The sequence below is a fragment of the Henckelia pumila genome, chromosome 1 (genome assembly GCF_033568475.1).
Source record: "Henckelia pumila isolate YLH828 chromosome 1, ASM3356847v2, whole genome shotgun sequence".
Lineage (NCBI taxonomy): Eukaryota > Viridiplantae > Streptophyta > Magnoliopsida > Lamiales > Gesneriaceae > Henckelia > Henckelia pumila.
In genome coordinates, this window is record NC_133120.1 from 42,581,995 (window position 1) to 42,604,048 (window position 22,054).

A 22,054-nucleotide genomic window follows, 5' to 3' on the forward strand; every position below is an offset into this window, starting at 1 on the left:
CATCATTTCTTATCAAAATAGATATATCTTGAATGGTGGTTAAAAATTCTTTAAAAACTTGCCTTGAATGGAGGAGGAGTTGATCTGAAACTTCGGAGACGAGCTAAACCTTGGATGAACTAAAAACTGGTACCTAAAACTCACTTGAATCTTGAATGATTTGATGAAGGAGATGATGAATAGTGAGGGGGAGGAGAAAAACGTGTAAGGGAGAGGAGGATAATGAAGAAGTCGGATAGAATATGTAAAGGGAATCACTAACATGTAGGGTATAAGGTTGTTAAGTGTAGTTTTCATAATTAATGCACATCGTGTATTGATTGCTTAAAATGCAGTCAAAGAAACACATCTCGACTCGTCTGATAAAAATGCTATCCTTTGACTCGTTTATAGAAATGTAACAATATCATACTTAAAATACTCGTAAAAATGTACTCTATTATCTCGTTCCTAGGTTAGCCTCGTCCCGCGAGTCCAGAATCGAACTCTACCTGGAATCATTTACTTAATCAAAATTGTTAAATGTAAGATAAACATAATCATGAAATCATAATCATTAAATCATAACTTAAACAATTTAAGGCATAAAATCATTAAAAATTTATGTTTAAATAATCGTGAGCAAGTTTAATGGATTTTTGGACTTTACAATTCTACCCTCCTTAAAAGAATTTCGTCCTCGAAATTCGACTTACCAAATATTTCTGGGTATCGGCTATGCATATCTTGTTCGGTCTCCCAAGTAGCCTCTTCCACTAATTGATTGTGCCATAAAACCTTTACCATCTTGATCTCTTTGTTTCTCAGCTTTCGGACTTGTGTATCCAAAATTTGGATAGGTATTTCTTCATAAGACAAGTCTGGTGTCCATAGAACTGGCTCGTGGCGAATGACATGGGAAGGATTTGAGATATACTTTCTCAACATCAAGATATGTAATACGTTGTGTACACCTTCCAAGTTTGGAGGCAATGCTACTCGGTAAGCTCTTGTTCCAACCTTGTCTAGGATCTCGAAAGGTCCTATATATCTTGGGCTCAACTTTCCTTTCTTCCCAAATCTTAAGACTCCTTTCCAAGGTGAAACCTTCAAAAACATGTGATCACCTACTTGGAACTCCAACTCTCTACGCCTCTGATCGGCATAGCTTTTCTGTCGACTTTGAGCCGTCAACATTCTGTCCTTGACTTTTGCTATCATATTGACTGTCTGTTGCACTATTTCTGGCCCTAATACAGCTCTTTCTCCCACTTCATCCCAATGCAATGGATTCCTACACTTTCTACCATACAAAGCCTCATAAGGAGCCATTCCAATAGTAGCTTGATAACTATTGTTATATGTGAACTCCACTAAAGGCAATTTCGATTCCCAATTATTTCCAAAGTCAATCATGCAAGCCCTGAGTAAATCTTCCAGTATCTGAATCACTCGCTCAGATTGTCCATCTGTCTGCGGATGAAAAGCTGTACTAAAAGCTAGCTTTGTTCCCAATCCGTGATGTAAACTCTTCCAAAAGTTTGAAGTGAACCTAGGATCCCTATCAGAGACTATCCTTGCTGGAACTCCATGCAATCTAACTACCTCTCGAATATATAACTCTGCATATTGATTCATCGAGAAGTTGTTTCTAACTGGTAAGAAGTGAGCTGACTTTGTCAACCTGTCAACTATTATCCATATTGAATTCATTCTTCGTTGTGTAATTGGTAGTCCAATCACAAAGTCCATTGTGACATCTTCCCATTTCCAAGTGGGAATATGTAATGGTTTCAGGATTCCTGCTGGCCTTTGATGTTCAACTTTCACCTGTTGACATGTCAAACATTCGCTAACAAACTTAACGATGTCTTTCTTCATACCTGGCCACCAGTTAGAATCTGTAAATCCTTGAACATCTTTGTACTCCCTGGATGAATAGAATATGGTACCGTGTGAGCCTCAGTCATCACATCTTCCCTCAGTGAATTTACTGCCGGTACCCATATTCTCCCTTTGTGATGCACGACCCCATCCTTCACCGTATACAATGCACCCCCTAATGCTTCATCTTTAAGTTTCCAAGTTATTAATTGCTGGTCTGAAGCCTGCCCTGTTCGAATCTTGTCGAGCAAACTTGGAACCATTGTTAAGGTTGATAAGGCACAAACTTCCATTGGATCAACTACTTCCAATATGAGTCGTTCAAAATCTACAATCAACTCTTGTTGAGTTGTCATTCTATTCAAAGTTGCAGATTTACGACTCAAAGCATCTGCTACTACATTAACTTTACCCGGATGGTAGCTAATATCACAGTCATAATCTTTCACCAATTTGAGCCATCTTCTCTGCCTCATGTTCAACTCATTTTGTGTGAAGAAGTAATTCAGACTTTTATGATCGGTGAAAATCTGACACTTCTCACCATAAAGGTAATGTCTCCACAGTTTCAGTGCGAAGACAACTGCTGCCAATTCGAGGTCATGGGTAGGGTAATTCTTTTCATGAAACTTCAACTGTCGTGAAGCATATGCTATTACCTTTCCATCTTGCATCAGGACAGCCCCTAATCCACTCTTGGAAGCATCTGTATAAATTATGAATCGACCTATGCCTTCTGGTATGGCTAGTACTGGTGATGTCATCAACTTTTTCTTCAACACTAAAAAGCTTTTCTCACACTGATTAGACCATTCAAACTTCACACTTTTGCGAGTTAATGACGTTAGTGGCAGCGCTATCTTGGAGAAATCCTGAATGAATCTCCTATAGTAACCCGCTAATCCCAAGAAACTTCGTACCTCTGTAGCATTCTTTGGAGTAACCCAATTTTTAATTGCTTCTATCTTTGCTGGATCAACCTCTATTCCCTTAGCCGAAACTAGGTGACCCAAAAATGCAATCTGTTCTAGCCAAAATTCACACTTACTGAACTTAGCAAACAATTGTTTTACTTTCAGAACCTGCAAGACTGTAGTTAGATGCTGACGATGCTCATCGAAACTACGAGAGTAAATCAGTATGTCATCTATGAATACTATGACAAACGGATCCAAGAAAGGCTAGAACACTCTGTTCATAAGATCCATAAACACTGCCGGTGCATTGGTAACTCCAAACGGCATGACTAAGAACTCGTAGTGGCCATAACGAGTCCTGAAAGCCGTTTTAAGAATATCTTCGTCTTTCACCTTCAATTGGTGATAACCTGATCTCAAATCGATCTTGGAGAACACTACTGCCCCTTGTAACTGATCAAACAAATCATCTATCCTTGGAAGTGGGTATTTGTTCTTCACTTTTACTCGATTCAGCTCTCTATAATCAATGCACAGTCTCATAGACCCATCTTTCTTCTTGACAAACAATACCGGTGCACCCCAAGGCGATACACTCGGTCTAATAAAGCCTTTATTGAGTAGCTCTTGTAGTTGCTCCTTCAATTCCTTCATTTCAATCGGTGCTAACCTGTATGGTGCTTTGGAAACTGGTTGGGTTCCAGGCATTAATTCAATTCCAAATTCTACCTCCCTAGCTGGAGGTAATCCTGCAATATCATCAGAAAATACTTCTGGGAAATCTCTACTTCGACGTCTTCAAGTTTCGGTCGAGGTAATTCTTGGTCGCAAGTGACACTTGCAAAGAAACCTGTACATCCTTTATTCAACATTTTCCATGCCTTACCCACTTAAATTAAAAGAGATGAATTATGTTTCGGTGTGGCATGGAATAGAAACGGTTCTCCATCCTTAGTTTTCAAGAAAACCATTCTCCATTTACAGTCTATAGTAGCCTCGTATCGAGACAACCAATCCATCCCGAATATCACGTCAAAATCAGACATATTCAGGATAATAAGATCAGCAAGTAACTCGTGACTCTGCATTTGTACACTGCATCCTCTGATAAACAAATCACTACTCAATTCTTCCCCGAAGGCAAGGATATACTAAATCCTGATATTGACTTATCCGGTACTAAACCCGATTTATTAACAAATTCAACAGATATGAATGAATGTGTAGCTCCAGTATCAATTAAGACATGAGCGGGATTACTGGAAACATTAATCATACCTGTAACTATAGTTGTATTTGGATCCACTTGATCATGTGCCATTGCAAAAACTCGTCCTCTTACCGGTTCTTTGGATTGAGGGCAATCTTTTCGATAGTGCCCTGGCTTTTTGCAAAGGAAACATACTCCAGTCCCTGCCATGCATTGACCTGAGTGAAGTTTTCCATATTTTTGACAAGCTGTTGGTGCAATTGCCGGTTTTGGTGCTGGTAGAGCCAATTGTTTCTGCCCCTGAGGTCAAGGCTGCTGCTGTTGGTATGGTCGGTGTTGGGGTGGGGCTTGGTACGGTCTCTTTCTGCTAGAATTTCCTTGTTTGACCCGATTCTGATAACTAGTTCTTTTTGCCTGTGACTCTCGGATAATGTCGTTTCTGTCCTTTTCAAACAGCATGGCCTGATCCACCGCATCTTTGTAATTTTTCGCTCCACTTAGTCTAACATCCTTTCTGATGAAGGCATTCAATCCTTCTGTAAAATGTTTCAACTCTTCGGCAGGATCACCAGAAATCATTGGTACAAAGTATCTTCCCCTTTCAAACTTCTTAACATACTCCGCAATCGACATGTTTCCTTGATGGATTTCCAAAAAATCTCTGGCCAACCGGGTTCAGGTGCTCACTGTGAAATATTTGCCATAGAACACATCCTTGAATCCATTCCAAGTAAGGGTAGTTAGGTTCAACGCTGCTTTGGCTCCATTCCACCAAACACGAGCGTCATCGCGGAACATATAGGTAGCACATAGCAATCTATCCGCATCCGTGATCTGCATGAATTCAAAAGCAGTCTCCATAGCTTGGAACCATTGTTCTGCTATCAAAGGATCAGTCTCTCCTTTGAACTCAGGTGGTCCCAACTCTAAGAACCTTTTGTAGATAGGATTCTGATTAGCTGTATGATGGTTATTTCCAGCATTAGTTGTCTGGGCTTGAAGCAACTGTTGGATTTGAGCTCCCTGAGCACGGCTTTGCTCTTGAAGCAGAGCAGTTAATCCCGCCAAAAACTGGTTGTTTTGATTGTTCTCATTATCTGGTCCGCAATCACTATGGCTGTTGTTTGCGGAATTGGTGTTGGTGTTGGTGTTGTTTCCCCTACGTGATGTCATAGTCCTAAAGTCCAATATTATCCACACCGTTCAGTCACGATTCAAAACGTGAATATACTTTAACATATAATATGCATACATATATCTCATCGCATTATCATACACATAATCACATAAGACACATAACTTACAGACATGAAGACGGAGCGTTGGACTCGTGGCGAGTATGCATGAGTGTTTGAAGAAAACCCAGAGCGAACTGCTCTGATACCAAACTGTAACACCCTCAACCGATGAAGATGTTACAAACTAACATGACGTTAAAACTAGTTCGGAAAAGAAAATTTTTGAAAGATGTATGCATACATCAAACCTTACTTAAAACATTTCAGAATATTTTACAAACCAAATCATAACAATTTGAAACATAAAGAGTATTTTCTTCAATCAACATAACAACATTTAGTTCATTAACTTGACACAAACACTCTCAACACATAACACACTCATGCATTGCCAGCCGGTCCGACTCCTTGTTCTTCTTCATGCCCGACATTGAACTCATCGACATATGCATAAATGTCATCCTCATTACCTGCACTATTCAAGTATAGTGAGTCTAAAGACTCAGCAAGAGTATGCAGTAAAAATCATGAGATTTCAATAATCATTTAAACTTAACATAACATAACATAAGCTTATCATTTGGTGAAGAATTATGCGAAATTGTGGCAACCGTCATAATGGGCACATTCATCTTTTCTTGTTGATCAACAATCATATGGCATTACGCCTCGTAACATTAGTTCTTTCATTTTCGGAGGGCCCTCCGGAGCTCATCCCGGAGGACCTAACCCGTACATTGAGCCGTATTTGGGAGGGCCCCTCCGGAGCCCAAACCGGAGTACCGTTCCCGTATTGTCACCACAAAGACACATAAGACATCAAAATATTTTCATGCATCAACATCTTATATCTTCATAATTCAACATAACATTATTCATTCATGCTTCATCATTATTCATTTCATCAACATATCATTTCATTCATCATGAAGCATCATTAAAACATCATAATTTCCATCTTAACTTTTGTTTCATGAACATAAAACTTTACTCGATAACTTCATGCATGTATTAAATGATAAAAATCATACTTTCATATTGAACATAGGTTTCAGGAAAGAAACTTAGACATGTACATGCATCACATAACGTAATCGGTCCACGTAAGTCGTTCTTTTCGTTCTTGACTTAAAACTTGAAACTTTTTGCATAGAAACTCTTAAATATATTTTAGAAGCCTTAAAAGATCATAACCATTAATTAAGGACTCAAAAATCAAAACTTAAGAAAATTAATTCGAAGCTACAGCGCTCCAACGCTATAAAGGAGGCGCTGGGGCGCTATACTTGCGCATTGTCAGCTTTGCTGCACTGCAGTGGCTATGCCTTCACACTGATATTTAGAGTTCTTGCACCCAGAATTTCAAAACGTGGTAAACATAAAAGTTTTAGTCCTTGATCTAACTTTCAAATTCCGAAACCCTCACCTTAATTGGATATTTCAGTAGAAAGTTATGCTTATTCTCCCGAGATGTGTCACTGCCAAAAATTCAAACCACTTGACACACTTCGTGGCGATTTTGGCCAATCTTATAAATGATTTTGACAAAACTCAAAGCATGAAAGTTGTAGCTATATGAGTTATCTTTCAAATAAAATTGGCCTCATCTCATTTGGATCAATACAGTAGACTTAATCCACAAAATTGCAACAAGTGTTGCTAATCCAAGACAACCCAACACATGCAACGCTTCAAAACTTTAACTAAAACTAACTCAACACTTCAAAATTCAACACACACCTTCAAAATCAGTCCTTTCTCAACTCTAAACCATAAGAATCTATCATCACACATTATTTATCAAGAATTTCCCAAGAACGACTTACATATCACGATATCATAAACCTCATGCTTTTATGCTTCTCAAATCTTTAAAATCATGCATAAAACTCATGAACACACATCATTTCTTATCAAAATAGATATATCTTGAATGGTGGTTAAAAATTCTTTAAAAACTTGCCTTGAATGGAGGAGGAGTTGATCCGAAACTTCGGAGACGAGCTAAACCTTGGACGAACTAAAAACTGGTACCTAAAACTCACTTGAATCTTGAAGGATTTGATGAAGGAGATGATGAATAGAGAGGGGGAGGAGAAAAACGTGTAAGGGAGAGGAGGATAATGAAGAAGTCTGATAGAATATGTCAAGGGAATCACTAACATGTAGGGTATAAGGTTGTTAAGTGTAGTTTTCATAATTAATGCACATCGTGTATTGATTGCTTAAAATGCAGTCAAAGAAACACATCTCAACTCGTCTGATAAAAATGCTATCTTTTGACTCGTTTATAAAAATGTAACAATATCATACTTAAAATACTCGTAAAAATGTACTCTATTATCTCGTTCCTAGGTTAGCCTCGTCCCGCGAGTCCAGAATCGAACTCTACCTGGAATCATTTACTTAATCAAAATTGTTAAATGTAAGATAAACATAATCATGAAATCATAATCATTAAATCATAACTTAAACAATTTAAGGCATAAAATCATTAAAAATTTATGTTTAAATAATTGTGAGCATTTTTAATGGATTTTTGGACTTTAGAGTATGTGTGTATGGGTTTTAATTTGATTGGAGATGGTTTTGATTGGCCTTTCCGGAAATCCTGCACTTTTCTGTCCGAGTGGCCTGCACGCGAGCGCGACCTTCTCCCGCGCGCGCGCGAGACGCCCTGGAGAGCTCGGGTTATTTTACCCGCGCGCGCGCAAGACCAGCATCTCGCGTGGGCGCGAGCCCTTCCTGCGGGTTCTGTTTTGGAACCACGCGCGCGCGTGAGGTGTGCATCCCGCGCGAGCGCGAGTTTGTCCGCCGGGCACTGATGAGTAAGCCCTCGCGCGAGCGCGGGGTCTTTAAAAAAAAAAAATTTGATCCGGGTTCTCTGCTCTCTCAGTGTTCGATTGTATTGTTTATTCCGAGATTAGACGATTAGAAAACGGGGTCTCACAAAAACTAAAATTTTAATGGTAAGTTGTGAAGTAAATTCCCTATCTTTCTAAACCTTGTCGTTGACTTACACAATCGTAAAAAACCCAAACTCCATCCCCTTCTTCCACAACTCCATCGATCCTCTTTCTTCAGCCCTAGCGCCCGCCTCCGATTGACTTCTCCAGCCTTCCACCACCACCAAGAGCTGCTCTCTGTCTTCCAAACTCCATCTATCCCTTCTTCCGAACTCCATCGATCCCCTTCTTCAGCCCTAGCGTGCCGCCGATTTACAACTATAGCCTTCCACCACTACTAGGAGCTTCTCGCTGATGGAATAATCGTATGAATCCTTCTCTTTTCCTATCAATTCGGGTTTTAAATGTACTTTTTGGATGAGTATTCTATTGTTTTCCTGAAATCGGGTTATGTTTTTTTTTTTTATAAATCAATTCGGGTTTCTTTTTTTTATTTTTATTTTCAATGTTTCGTTATCTTTGTTCCCTCGAAGAAACTAAAAATATTCTAATGAACCGCATATTAGTGGTCTTTGTTCCCTTTCCCCTGTTTTTTTAAATTGTTTCATCACCAGGAACAAAAATGTCGAACATTTGACGAGTTAATATGCACCTATAGAATATCGCCGCAAAGCATGTACTTTACTCTGAACTTAAATCGAACTTTACATATGATTGTAAGTTCACTGTCCTGTCACTTTTAGTTTTTGAAGATGTCGAAACTAATTGTAGAAAATGTAGCCTATTGAATTTATTATCAATGCAGTTGACGTTGTGTCTTAACTCTTAATGAAATGTTGATTTATGTAGACGAATATATTTGCAGTTTGACTCGATTTACCCAAAATTGCTGTGTTTTCATGGAGGCTGGTTGAATTCATTTCATCAACTTACTGACTGCTAGGTGAAATAGTCATGTGCTATAGAAATATGTCGGGGCTGGTGAACTGCAAAATTGTAAACTAGGAGCTTTTTTAGTTTGTCCAAAAGAAAAAAAACCATTTAAATGCTTCAGTTAAATGACTGTACTAGATCGTATGACTATAAAATATAGAAATAGAATGATTTCCTCCAGACTCCAGTGAACCATGTTTCATTATGATGCGTAATTGAATATAACCTCGTTTTTCAGGATTGGTGAGTACTAAAGTCTGTCGATGTTCCATTTGGTTCAAAGGGAATAGAATGTGCAGAATTGAATGCTCATACTCCTGATAAGATTCGTGAGTTTATTTCAGGTACTCCTTGGGCCTGAGGGCTTGTTTTACTGTAACTGTCATATAACTGTTATGGTTCCAGGAACTTGTTCAAATATGTTTGGAACTTGCATTTAACTTAGCCTTGTTTACCCTGTTCCTTTCGCTGACAAAACCGGAGCTGCACTAGCTTCACTGAAGTATACTAAATTTTTATCTCTTTGCCCCACTTTATTCTCCAGAGTGGAGTTTAAAAGTGTAAGTTAATTGAACAGCATCAGATACTACAAGGATTTTAGTGGTTGACGTTGTATCACAAAAGACAAGAATTATGCGAAAACAAGGGTAGCCTGATGTATTAGCCTCTCATATTAGTATTTTATTTGGGGTTATAGCTCATGCTATATTTAATTGAGATAAGAAGTTCATGTTCTGAGATCTTCCTCTAAGTTTCAGTCAATGATGTTTTTCCCCTTTCCCCTGTTTTTTTCAAAAATTATGGTTTTCAATAGTTTATTTATCCAATTTTCTGCTCGTTTTTTGTTTGAATTTTTAAGCTCTGATTAATGTTTGAGATATGGTTTTTCATCGTGCAGGTATTGAAATATTCAACTCTAGGATCCAGCAAGAACGGAAGCTAAGGTTTATTTTTTTTTTCGAAATTTCTGCCCGTATTACTATTTTCAAATTTTCAAAATTTATTTTCGGATAATTCATGTTTTGAAGTTGTGACTTAGAATGGTTAAATACAACATTATTGTGCGAATTTTTGAAGTAATTTGCAAAGTTTAGAAAATTTTGTTAAAATAAAAACTCTTCTCGTAGGTGCGAAAAAATTTTAATTCATATTGTATTGATGCAAATAAGTGTAGATAAGTGTAAATGTCATAAGCTTAGTTATTACGATAACATACGTGCACTAGTAAAATTAATTTCCAGCTTTTACTTCGCAACCAAAAGTATTAATTCTTGATTTTGAGAATAGTTTCCTGTATTTGAGCTTGGCTCAGTCATATTTGACTTTAAAATTATTTTCGGGAACTATAACTAAAAATTAGCATTGATTTTTGGAGTCACATTGATGTTTTGCGCTATAGAGGTGGTTGTAAGTCATCCATTTTTAAAAACTCCCTTTGGTTTTTAAAAACCAAGTAACTAGTGCTTGAAGTGGAAATCATTCATGATTCTTGTATATTTAATTTTTAGTATTTGTTATTATATATAATTTTTATAAATTTAATTGTTTTTTGAAGATAAGATGTGAAGTATGGATAAATCTTGGATTCGCTCGGATAGAAGATCTAATCAGTATGAGGAGGGTGTTGAACAGTTCATCAGCAGTTGTTTGCAAAATCTCCATGTTGACCCCAATTTAATTAATTGTCCTTGTTGCAAATGTATAAATCTGAAAATAAAAATAAATAAAAAAAAGGATCGGTTACGTCCATTCAAGAGCATCTTTTTTTTCATGGTTTTAGTAAAAATTATGTCGATTGGATTTGGCATGGCGAGGCTGCCGAAAATGATAGAGTAAATTGAAGTACCAACCAGGAGCCATCCTCAATGTATGATGCAAAAAATAGATTGAGTTGTTTGTCGTTGAGTCATGAAACGATCAATGCTTGTTCCAATGATTGCATCCTTTATAGGAAACAATATAAAGACTGTGTAAGCTGCCCTAAATGTGGCTTGTCGCGTTGGAAGCTAACCAAGAAGAACATTGCGAAGAAAGGTGTTCCGGCCAAGGTGATGTGGTATTTCCCCCCCCCCCCCCCCTTCATACCAAGATTCAAACGTAAGTTTAAATCTTTAAAGACCTCAAAAGGTTTAACTTGGCATAAAGAAACCACAAGAGTTGTTGGTCAGTTACGTCATCCATCTGATTCACCATCTTGGAGGTTGGTTGAAATAATGTGGCCCGACTTTGAAAGTGAGCCAAGAAATCTTCGCTTAGCACTTGCAGCTGATGGACTTAATCCTCAGAGCAACCTTAGTATTCGGTACAGCTACTTGTTGGAACACGTTTTCAGATCAGTCAGATCTGATACCCGGAGCAGCTGAAGTTTAAAAATTTTTCTTTTCTGATATGGAACGATTCCATATCATGGGTATCAAATCCTTACGATTAAAATAAACAAGTAAAATAATAATAAAAATTATAAATTTTACCTCTTCAAGCTATGGCTTGAACTATGGACTCCAACAGATTAAATCTGCTCTTGTTGTAAATCCCAGGAACCGATGACTCGCTCGATCAACTCCTGAATTAGGTCCATGAATAGAAAACTGAAACCCTATGATTGATTGCACTAGAAATCAATCAGATGTTTATCGAAGAGATTTACAGATATCTGTCAATTCAGAATGTAATTTTTCGAAAAATCAAAGACTGAATTCTCTCACAAAAAGGAGACAGGTATTCCAAAAAATTCTCTTGAGACCCTCTCAAGATTTTCAAAAATTCCTTTTCAATTACGAGGTTGTGTGTTTAATTTCTGTACTGCAATAACTTATTTATAATGTGGGCTTCTAACAGCTTAGGGCCCATTAGTCATAAGTTCAAGTCTGACAAACAAAGCCCGCATGTTCAAAAATTAATATAAAATTCATCGTGACTCAAAATGATAAACCAATTTCATCATTGTGCATAGAAACCTTTTCTGCATATTTTAAAGTCAAGATAAATTTTCTGAATCCGAATTCAGTGATTTCCAAAAATGCCCATCCCTATGTCATTTTAGGAAATTTCACTCCCTTTAGTTAAGAAGTCCAACTTCTCTTTCGCCAAATTTAACTCTTTAAATTCAACTATCTCAACGAGGATTAGAAATCCATTACTTGTGTAACCCTCAATGGTTCAGGGATACAGCTAGCCGTGGGCTCACAACTCCTTGTGATCGGAACAACAATTTCCGACTTACACATCGAATCATGGTATGAGCGCCTAGCAACATCGCCCCATGATTCTCTAGGTATCACTGATAGTGCCTGCAAGAACCAGTAGGTTTTTGTTAGCGTACAGTACGGTCCCTTCATCCATATATCCCGATCGAATCAACAACCATTGGTACATCGAGAGTCGTTCGAGATTCGATAACTATGCAATACATCTTGAAGATCAAATAGTTACATCGCATGTGTTACTAGGAAACCAAGTAACCTAAAGCACATCATGTACTCTGGCCAGAGATTTGTCACACTAATATCTCCTCAGATCGCATAGGACATCCACACTCGCAAGCGTGTGGTAAATCCTTGACAACAAAGCATTGACTCCTATATGTGTCGTAACTGTACCCAATCTCGACACCTAATGACCCTCATAGAGTCGGTAAACAAGTCAAAGTACAGTACTAACATATAGAGTCTCCATGATGTTTCAAGTAGTAAGGACTAATGGTGTACAACCAAAATCGTGGACTTATCCACTCAATTAATGATAACCACTTGGAAAGTTCGAATAGGGTAGTTCGATCATCCATCATATGAATATCCATTTGCATGCTTCGAACATTTCTATGTTCTATACCAATGAAACGTGGTACTAGGCATCGCAAATGCTAGTCTCAATCTCGAGCGATCCTTATCCTTATTTGTGGACGGCTCAATTGACTAGGAACTGTTTAGAATATACAGTGATTATAAGATGTATTTCATGATAGTCATTCAATTCTACTATCACATCTTACATGCACTCTAGTATATTCAAGGTCTTTATCTAAACATCGTATAGTACGTCACAACATAATAATATGATAATAGATAAAGTAAATGTAACGCCCCGAAAAAAATTAATTACCGAATTAATTAGCAATTGAAATAATTATTGAGTTGACGAAATTATTATTATTGCTAATGAGATTATAGAGTGTATTTACAAAATACACGTGTCAATTAATCAATGAGATTGATTATTTTTAGAGATCTCGAATATTTGGCATTTTGGATTAATTATTGAGATATTGAAATAAAAATAATTATTTATGCCAGATAACTTAATTTGGAAGAATATTTGACCGATTGGACTGGTCAGAGTCTAAATTGGATATAGTATTTAATTTGGAAATTTTGAGTCCAATTGACTGGTCAAAGTCAATAATTTCAGAAATGGTATTAATTGATGTTGGGTGTGTGTATCAGAAAAATATCATATTGGAGATTAATTTTTACCATTTGAGTATCTAATAAATTGGTCTGGATCAGGAAATTATTGGGTTACTATAAATAGAAAACAACGCGCGATGGGCATCATAAAAGCAATCACAGAGTTTTGAATTTTTCCCCAATTTTCGTATTCACTGTAGCAGTCCCACGTTTGCCATCGCTGACCGTTCAACGGATTTCCGATCAAAGACCCGATCGGTCACTTTGTAGCCAACATCAAGACGAAGCTATTGGTTTAAAGAAATCGACGATCCGACAGTTGGATCATCGAGAAATCGAGTTAGAACAGACGGGTTCTGCACAGAATTCGATTTCGCTGTAGCAGTCCATGTTTTTTATTTTTCCGGCCATTCACCGGAGCTTCGATCGAAGAGCCGAACGGTGAAGTTGTAGCTAAGATCAAAAAAAATCTATTGGTATAAAAAAATTGACGATCCGACGGTTGGATTGCCGGGAAATCGACGAAGAACATATGGGATCTGCGCGAGTACTGTTCATAGTCTTCCTCGGTATGATTTTCACGATTCGAGCTCGTTTTTGTTGGTTTAAAAGCTTGTAATTGATTCTTTGAGTTGTGAAGAACATTGCACAAGCTTATTGTAGCATTTTTGGTGAAGAAATCGAGCAAATCGAAGCTTTTAAACTTCGCCGGAGTCGGCTTGTTTTTCTCCGATCCCGGCCGCGTCGAAGCTCCGTTCCGGTCGTGGCTTATATGGTTGGAATCGTCTCGTCGAGATCGACAAGCCTGCCAAATTTAATAATTTTTGGAGCACGTTTGAATCGCCGTCACCGGACCGCCGTGTCGCCGCCGCCTCCTTCGATTTTCCGGCGACCTCCGGCTAGTTAACCATTTTTTATCGTCTCGACGTGATAGATCCAAATATCCAAATTTCGAGTCGAGATTCCAAACAGTGAAGCAGTGAGATTCCAAAGTTTGACCAGAGTTGACCGATGTTGACTTTTGTATATTTTGTGATTTTTCGCAGATTCGAAGCCTGTCGAGGATATTTAAAGGTATATATCAACAGTCTAGGGGTTTGAACTTTTCCAGACTAGGAAAACTGAGGTATGAGTTGATGTTGATTTCGAAGCGAATGAATACTCGATCGAGTTTGAGATTCTCGAGTTCCCGATTAAATTCACATACTTGCATGTTTATTTGATTATTTAATATTGAATGATAATTTTGATGATTATTTGATTTACGATATTATTTAGAAGACATGAGTTTGTCTATATGAAATTGTTTGAAGTATTGATACATATATTTGATTAAAAGCATCAGTTTGTTTATTTAAAAAATACTTCGATGGTTATCGAATATATTCATGATTTTGAATATATGAACGGAATATGATGACAGTTACGATATTTTACTGTTTGATTAATAGATTTATTATCTTGATCTGGATTTAATTGCATCTAAATCATGTGCATTTATCTTGAGCCTAAATCCTTGATTTTGAAATGGGCTGATTTGCCCGATGCGAATTAGACAATTTGGGAGCTATATTTGAGTGGCCTAGGTTGTTCAGTTACGCCTAGCGACCCGAATACTTATTATAGTTGCACCAAAGTGTAGAGGACTGAGACACGTGATACCACCTCGAGCGGGAGCGTCGGTGAGTTTGTTGCGTGATCTCGACCTTGGGATCTCAACCGATTGTCCGAGATTCCTTTGATTATCTGATTTGATAATCCCGATTTTTTTTAACTCATGCATTTCATTTGCATTTTCATTTTCATTGAAGAATATGAATGTATATTATGATTTTAATATACTTACTTGATATTACATGTTACGTCCCTTTTACTGGAATTTTATTCTCACCGGAGTTATCCGGTTGTTGTCTTGTTTTGTATGTGTACTTGACAACAGGTGGGGCAGGAGCTAGACAGAGTCGGCATGGTTTGCTTGGGATCGAACGATAGATGTGAGGCGTCGGTTTAGAAGTTGAATAACTTTTAGAACTTGTTGTATATTTATAAAAAAAAAAAAAAATTGTCTTGTTTTATTGTTGTTAATTTTATGATTTATATTTGATTAGATGATTATAATCGAGGTCCTCACATTAAGTGGTATCAGAGCGATAAGATTCTTGGATGAAAATAGAAGTGAGTGAGCGGGGTAGATCGAGTCCGCATGAATTTATTTTTTTTGCATGTGATTGATTTTAGTGTTTGATTATCTGAATTACATGCGAGCATGATTTACTGATTCAAAATTATATGTTTACATGATTATGTGAATTGATTTTTTTTCTTAAGCATGCATTATGTGAAAGAGTATCAGAACTGATTCGAGATGAGAATTTGTAAGCTCATGCGATTACATGAGTATGATGATTAGAGGATGATCGAAACTGAGTTGATTATTTTGATATTTCAAGATTTGTGCTTACGTGATTATTTGAGAAAATAATTGTGAAGCCGATATGGTTGAAATAGCTAGCAAATTAGATTTGATTTGTGACGAAAGACTGCTTGCTCCAGAGGATTGGGATTATGATAAGAAGTTGAGGTTTATGAATTGTTGACCAGGATTAGATTACAGGTGAGATTTTATTTACGACATTCTGAATTGTTATGTCTTTGTCATGATTAATTGTATCTCCCTGTTGAGCAAAGAATTTTATGCTCTCGAAATTGACAATCAGTATTGATGAAAAATGAGATGATCTAGAATATGATTAGATGATGCCTGTTCTCGAGGATATTGAATTAAAAACCACTCGAAGTTTATTGTGGCTTAGATTGATTGAGGTAAGAATTGATATTTATGTTTTACCAATGATTAAATTGATTTGTGTCAGATGAACCTCAATATAGAACAGAGATAAGACATCGATATTAAGAATTTCAGAAAACTTCAGAATGAGATCCGATTTGATCAACGATTGTAATGAATTGGTAAGAATTCTCGAGGTAAGAATTTTATTGATCTTGACTTATTGACGGAAAGAATGTGGTGTAAGTTTTGAGAGAGTATTGTACAATACTCTGATATCAAAACTAGATGTTCTAAAAACACCCATTATGAATAGATGATTCGATTTATAAGAAATGATAAGCTTGAATTGTGTGTGATATCAAGAGATTGAGTAGAAGTGAATTGAGATCGGTATATGAATGAACAGATTGTATCTGATTACTTGGATTTAAGATGATTAGATTTGGATAATAGCTTGAATTATCGGGAATTGATCTTAGTATGTGATACTTTTGAAAGATATTAGTTAATTTTCAAAATGTCAACACTCATGTGCTAAACTTTTGGGATAAGTAAGATTGATAGAATATTTTGAGAATTTGTTTAGGTCCCAATCGATGATATCGAGATTTTATTGATGTATCCAATATTGTTCTTTCAAGAATGATGTTTTATCGGGTCATAAGAGAACTTGTACGAATTTTTAGTATAGAATTGGTTCGAAGAGTTATTGTGATTGATATTTTGAAAAGTTATGAATTTGAGAATTTCCAAGGAAAAGTATTTTCCAATAGAATAAGAGGATGGTATTAGTGCTTTTGGGATAATACCGAAATCAGTTATAGTTGAGCCTTCCCTCGATTAATCTGAAAATACTTGAATCTTATTGTAGTTATGCATCTTTGAATCGCATAACATTGAATTCGATGAATATAACCTTTTGGTATCGATTGTTCTTCGAGTATGAATTCGGAAATTAATATTTTTTTCTGACATTTGAATTCTAATTTTGGACATTGATATTGATTCGGGTGAATTTCGACTATCTGATTTCTTGATGATCTAGATTTATTTGTTGCGACATTCGAATGTGCCTTAGGACTGATTCATAATCGATGAGTACGTGCGGATTCCTCGTGATTGAGGCCACGTTGGCAACCATGATTTTGGTTGTTCTTGATGATGGGCATTATGTCGTACATGTTGATGAGTGATCCCTTGATTTGATATTGATTGATTGGCTCGTTTCCCTTATTCTTCGAGCCTGATTTGATGTATTCACCCTCGATTTTGAAATGCAAGTGAGTTATTTTTACTTAGCTGAGTTTGTTGTCCAGAATTCCTTATATTTGATAATCATGACTTGAGAGATTTTTTTTATTATTAATTTGATTCTGTCTCTGAGAGTCGGCGATTATTCGAGGTATATCTTCCGTATTAACGATTTGGTTGGCTCGTAACTGATAAGGATTGATAGCACTATCAGAATTTAATTTTTGGACCGATATCAGATACAACTTAAGTCCGAAGATCGTTCAATTTTTGGCACATTGGGTGAAAACTTGGATTAGAATTGCAGTGGATTCGAATAGATGAATTGTGATGATATTGAATTAGTTTAGCGAACTCTTCGGATTTGAAATTGGATTTTGAAGAACATTTCAGATATTTTATAAGCAATTGATAGGATTCACTCGATGAATCAGTGATATCGGAGTTATCTTTTGATATTTGAATTTTGTGATGATTGTTTCGGGAATTTATGGAATTTTGTGGTTAAATTCCATTATTGGACCAAGGGTAGAATTTTGAATTTAGAAATAATATAGTAATTTCAGTGTTAGTAGAGATGTTTAATCTCGTCTTAGCATTCGAACTCGATGGCGGGAATTACTAAAACTTGAGATCAGATGGATCGAATAAGAAGAAGAAGAAATTTGAATTAGTGAAACTGGTACTGAATAAGTTCCAGAGCATTTAGATGAATACCTGAATATTGTTCTTCCAATTGATGAGATTAATACGATTTTGTTTACGATTTATAATCGAATGAGAATATTTGGGATTTAAACTTGCCTTTTTGATCGATTATTCGATTGATATTGGGATGAATTTGATGAGAATTTTTGAATTTTGATTTGTGATTGCTCCTTGATTGCGAGAACAGATTATGGCTCGCAGATGAATATGTGATCTTACGAATGACATCGAAGAAAGAACTTTTCGATATTGAAGTTTGAGATTTTGTGAAATGATTGACTGATGGAAATTGACTTATAAAGCATTAGAGGAATGTCGAATTGTTTGAGATTAACTCAATATATTAGTTGAGATGTTAGGAACGGTTTGATTGGCATAAGTTTCCTTTGAATTCTAAACTTATGGATTGGGTTTAGTTTGAGATTGATTGATAGAAGATTGAATTATGGACTCGTTAGAGGTTTTCGAAGCATCTTTGGTTGATTCCTTATCAACTAACAGACAGATATGATCCGATGACTGAATTTAGGTCAGAGTTAAATATTCAAGAAACTCTTTTTCCTCGTCTCATCACAGTACAATAAACTAATTTCAAATTGTCCGACAGTCAGAACAGACTGTTCGTATCTTTTGAGATGATATTCTACGAGCCGTAGTGCTAGATTTTGGGACTAGTTGGTCTGTTTCATGACTTTGATTGAATGTTCTGATTTGAACTATTAACAATATTTTAGAGATTACTCTTTTCGAAACGATATACGAAGAATACTGCGAATTTTTCTCATTTCGAGAATGATGTTTCTGAAAAACATCAGTTGTAGAGTCATATTTGACCTGATATTGTCATAAATGTCAGAGGAAGCGATTATGATTCCGAATAGATCAGAACAGTGCGGGACAGATGTGTCAGAGTTGTAAGTCTTGATTCAGACTTTATTTCTGGAACAAGATTAATTCCTTTGTACTTTGGCGAGATGAGACGGAATTGAATGAGACTTTGAACTACTTGATTGAGCGAAAATAGATGACATATACAGCTAACGTGTAGTGACCCTTACCTGGATCACCTACTAAACAGAACTTAGACATGGAATTAACTTAATTAAACAGATATCATAATAAAACTGCGGAAACCAAAAACAATATACAATCCCAAGGAAAGAAATCTGTAAATACCCAAATATTATACAACCAGATCGAACAGCTGAATCAATCTAATAACAACAGAATAAAATCTAGGCGAAGCTCCAGCTGGCCAACAACTCCTAGCCCCTCTTGGATCCACCCGCCTCATCCAATCGCAAACCTGCCACATGGAATAGGGTGTCCAGAAACACCGAGTACGAGACGTGAGCATAAAACGCTCAGTACGAGAGTATGAGTATACATGCATGCAAAGTGAACTCCCTATAAACTCGAGGTCAAGGATCAGATAACAGAGACAGACCGGGCCCTGGTATGTAGCACGGTGTGCCGTCGCTTCAGGAGGTGGCTCCCATACCATAATACCAGTGGATATGCCAGACCCAAATTGATGGAAGTCCAACCACTAACAGGATAGGAAAAAACCCTACTAATAGACATCTCGAAGGAGATAGCTCAGTATGCAAATGAATGCAGCATAAATCAATGACATATAAACCATGCAGTCACATAATACATGCATACTCAGTCAGGATATCTCGAACAGTACTTTCGTACCTAAAATCAGTGCAAGCTCTACCAACTCTAGGTCCACGCCTATAGTCTGCTCTACACTGCCAAATGATACTACTATCATTATAGTGCTCTAAAAGCCTTAACTAAGCTATTGCATACTCCTAAATATTTATTGGAAGCAAAAGATATACCTTCGTCCGTCGTTAGCCCTTTGATGTCGATGCCACCAGAACTTAAGCACAACTCTGCTACGACTATCGAACGCCTCGACGGCTCCCGGGTCAATCCTAGGAAGGCTAGAACAACTCAAATACGACTAGAGTAGAGAGGAAATCCAGAATTGGCAATTGAAAGTAAATTCTCAGCCTTCTATTTATAGACAACGATCGGAGTCTCCGATCCTCGATCGGAACGTCCGAACATCGATCGGAACGTCCAATCCTGCCATCGAAGCTTCCAAAGATCCTGATCTGCCACGTGTCAAAATATCACTTGTTGACTTTGGATAGGGGATCGGAGCTTCCGATCCTGATCGGAGCTTCCGATCCTGCCACACGTCATGCCTGACGTAATACCATCGGAGCTTTCGATCCTGTTCGGAGCTTCCGAACTCACCTTCGGAGCTTCCGAACTCTTCCCAAGTAACAATGATTAATTCCTTAATTACTGATTTTGGTTACGGGCTACTACATTCTCCCCCACTTAAGATATTTCTTCCTCGAAATCAGATCTTAAGTATTGAATGTAATACAGAAATCAGAAACATTCTTTATTCAAATCAAACGTTTACAGAGTTTGCAATTGAATACAACTTAAGAATGAAATCAAAACAACTCAAGATGGTCTTTACGCATCCTGTCCTCAAGCTCCCAAGTTGCTTCTTCAGTGCCTCGGCGCTGCCACTGAACTAAAACCAGAGGAATAACTTTGTTCCGCAAAACCTTATCCTTATAATCCAGGATACGAATAGGTTTCTCAACATAGGTCAAATCCTTGCTCACCTGAACCTCAGACCATTGCAGAATATGAGACTCATCCGCCACATACCGTCGCAACAGAGATACGTGGAACACGTCGTGAATACTGGAAAAATGCGGTGGCAAAGCTAGTCGATAAGCCAAATCGCCAATGCTCTCCAAGATCTCAAACGGACCGATAAACCTGGGAGACAACTTTCCCTTAAGGCCAAATCTAAGAATTTTGCGGAAAGGTGACACTCTCAGAAACACTTTCTCCCCGACATCGAACTGCAAAGGCCTACGCTTGGTGTTAGCATAGCTGGCCTGACGATCCTGTGCAGTTTTAATCTATTTCTTGATCTGATCAACAATGTCTATCGCCTGCTGGATAAACTCCGGTCCCTCAGCCTGTCTCTCCCCCACTTCTTCCCAGAAGAGTGGAGTACGACAACGTCGCCCGTACAACGCCTCAAAAGGTGCCATCCCAATACTAGTATGATAGTTGTTGTTGTGCGCGAACTCGATCAATGGCAAATGATCCTGCCAAGCTGAACCAAAATCTATGATGCACGCTCTAAGCATATCTTCCAAATTATGGATAGTGCGCTCTGACTGACCATCAGTCTCCGGATGATAGGAAGTACTCAAACTGAGAGTAGTACCCATCGCACGCTGAACATTCCCCCAGAATCTAGAAGTAAACCTTGGGTCTCGATCACTGACAATGCTTACAGGCATTCCATGAAGTCGAACGATCTCCTGAATGTACAACCGAGCCATACGATCCACATTGTACTCTAGGCTATAGGCAATGAAATGCGCTGACTTGGTGAGTCGGTCCACCACAACCCAGATAGCATCACAGTTCCTCGGGGATACCGGCAAATGGGTCACAAAGTCCATTGTGATAAATTCTCATTTCCATTCTGGAATAGGCAGACTGTGAAGCAATCCTCCAGGTCGTCGGTGCTCTGCCTTGACCTGTTGACACACCAAACATCTCGAAACAAACTGATAAACACTGTGTTTCATTCCCTTCCACCAGAAACGAGTACGTAGATCCTTGTACATCTTGTTGCTCCCAGGATGAATACTCAACTTAGTGCGATGCGCCTGAGACAAAATCTCCTCTCGCAACTCTACATCCTGCGGAATCACAAGTCTACCAGACAAACACAGAAAGCCATCTGACTGATAATGAAATCCATACAAG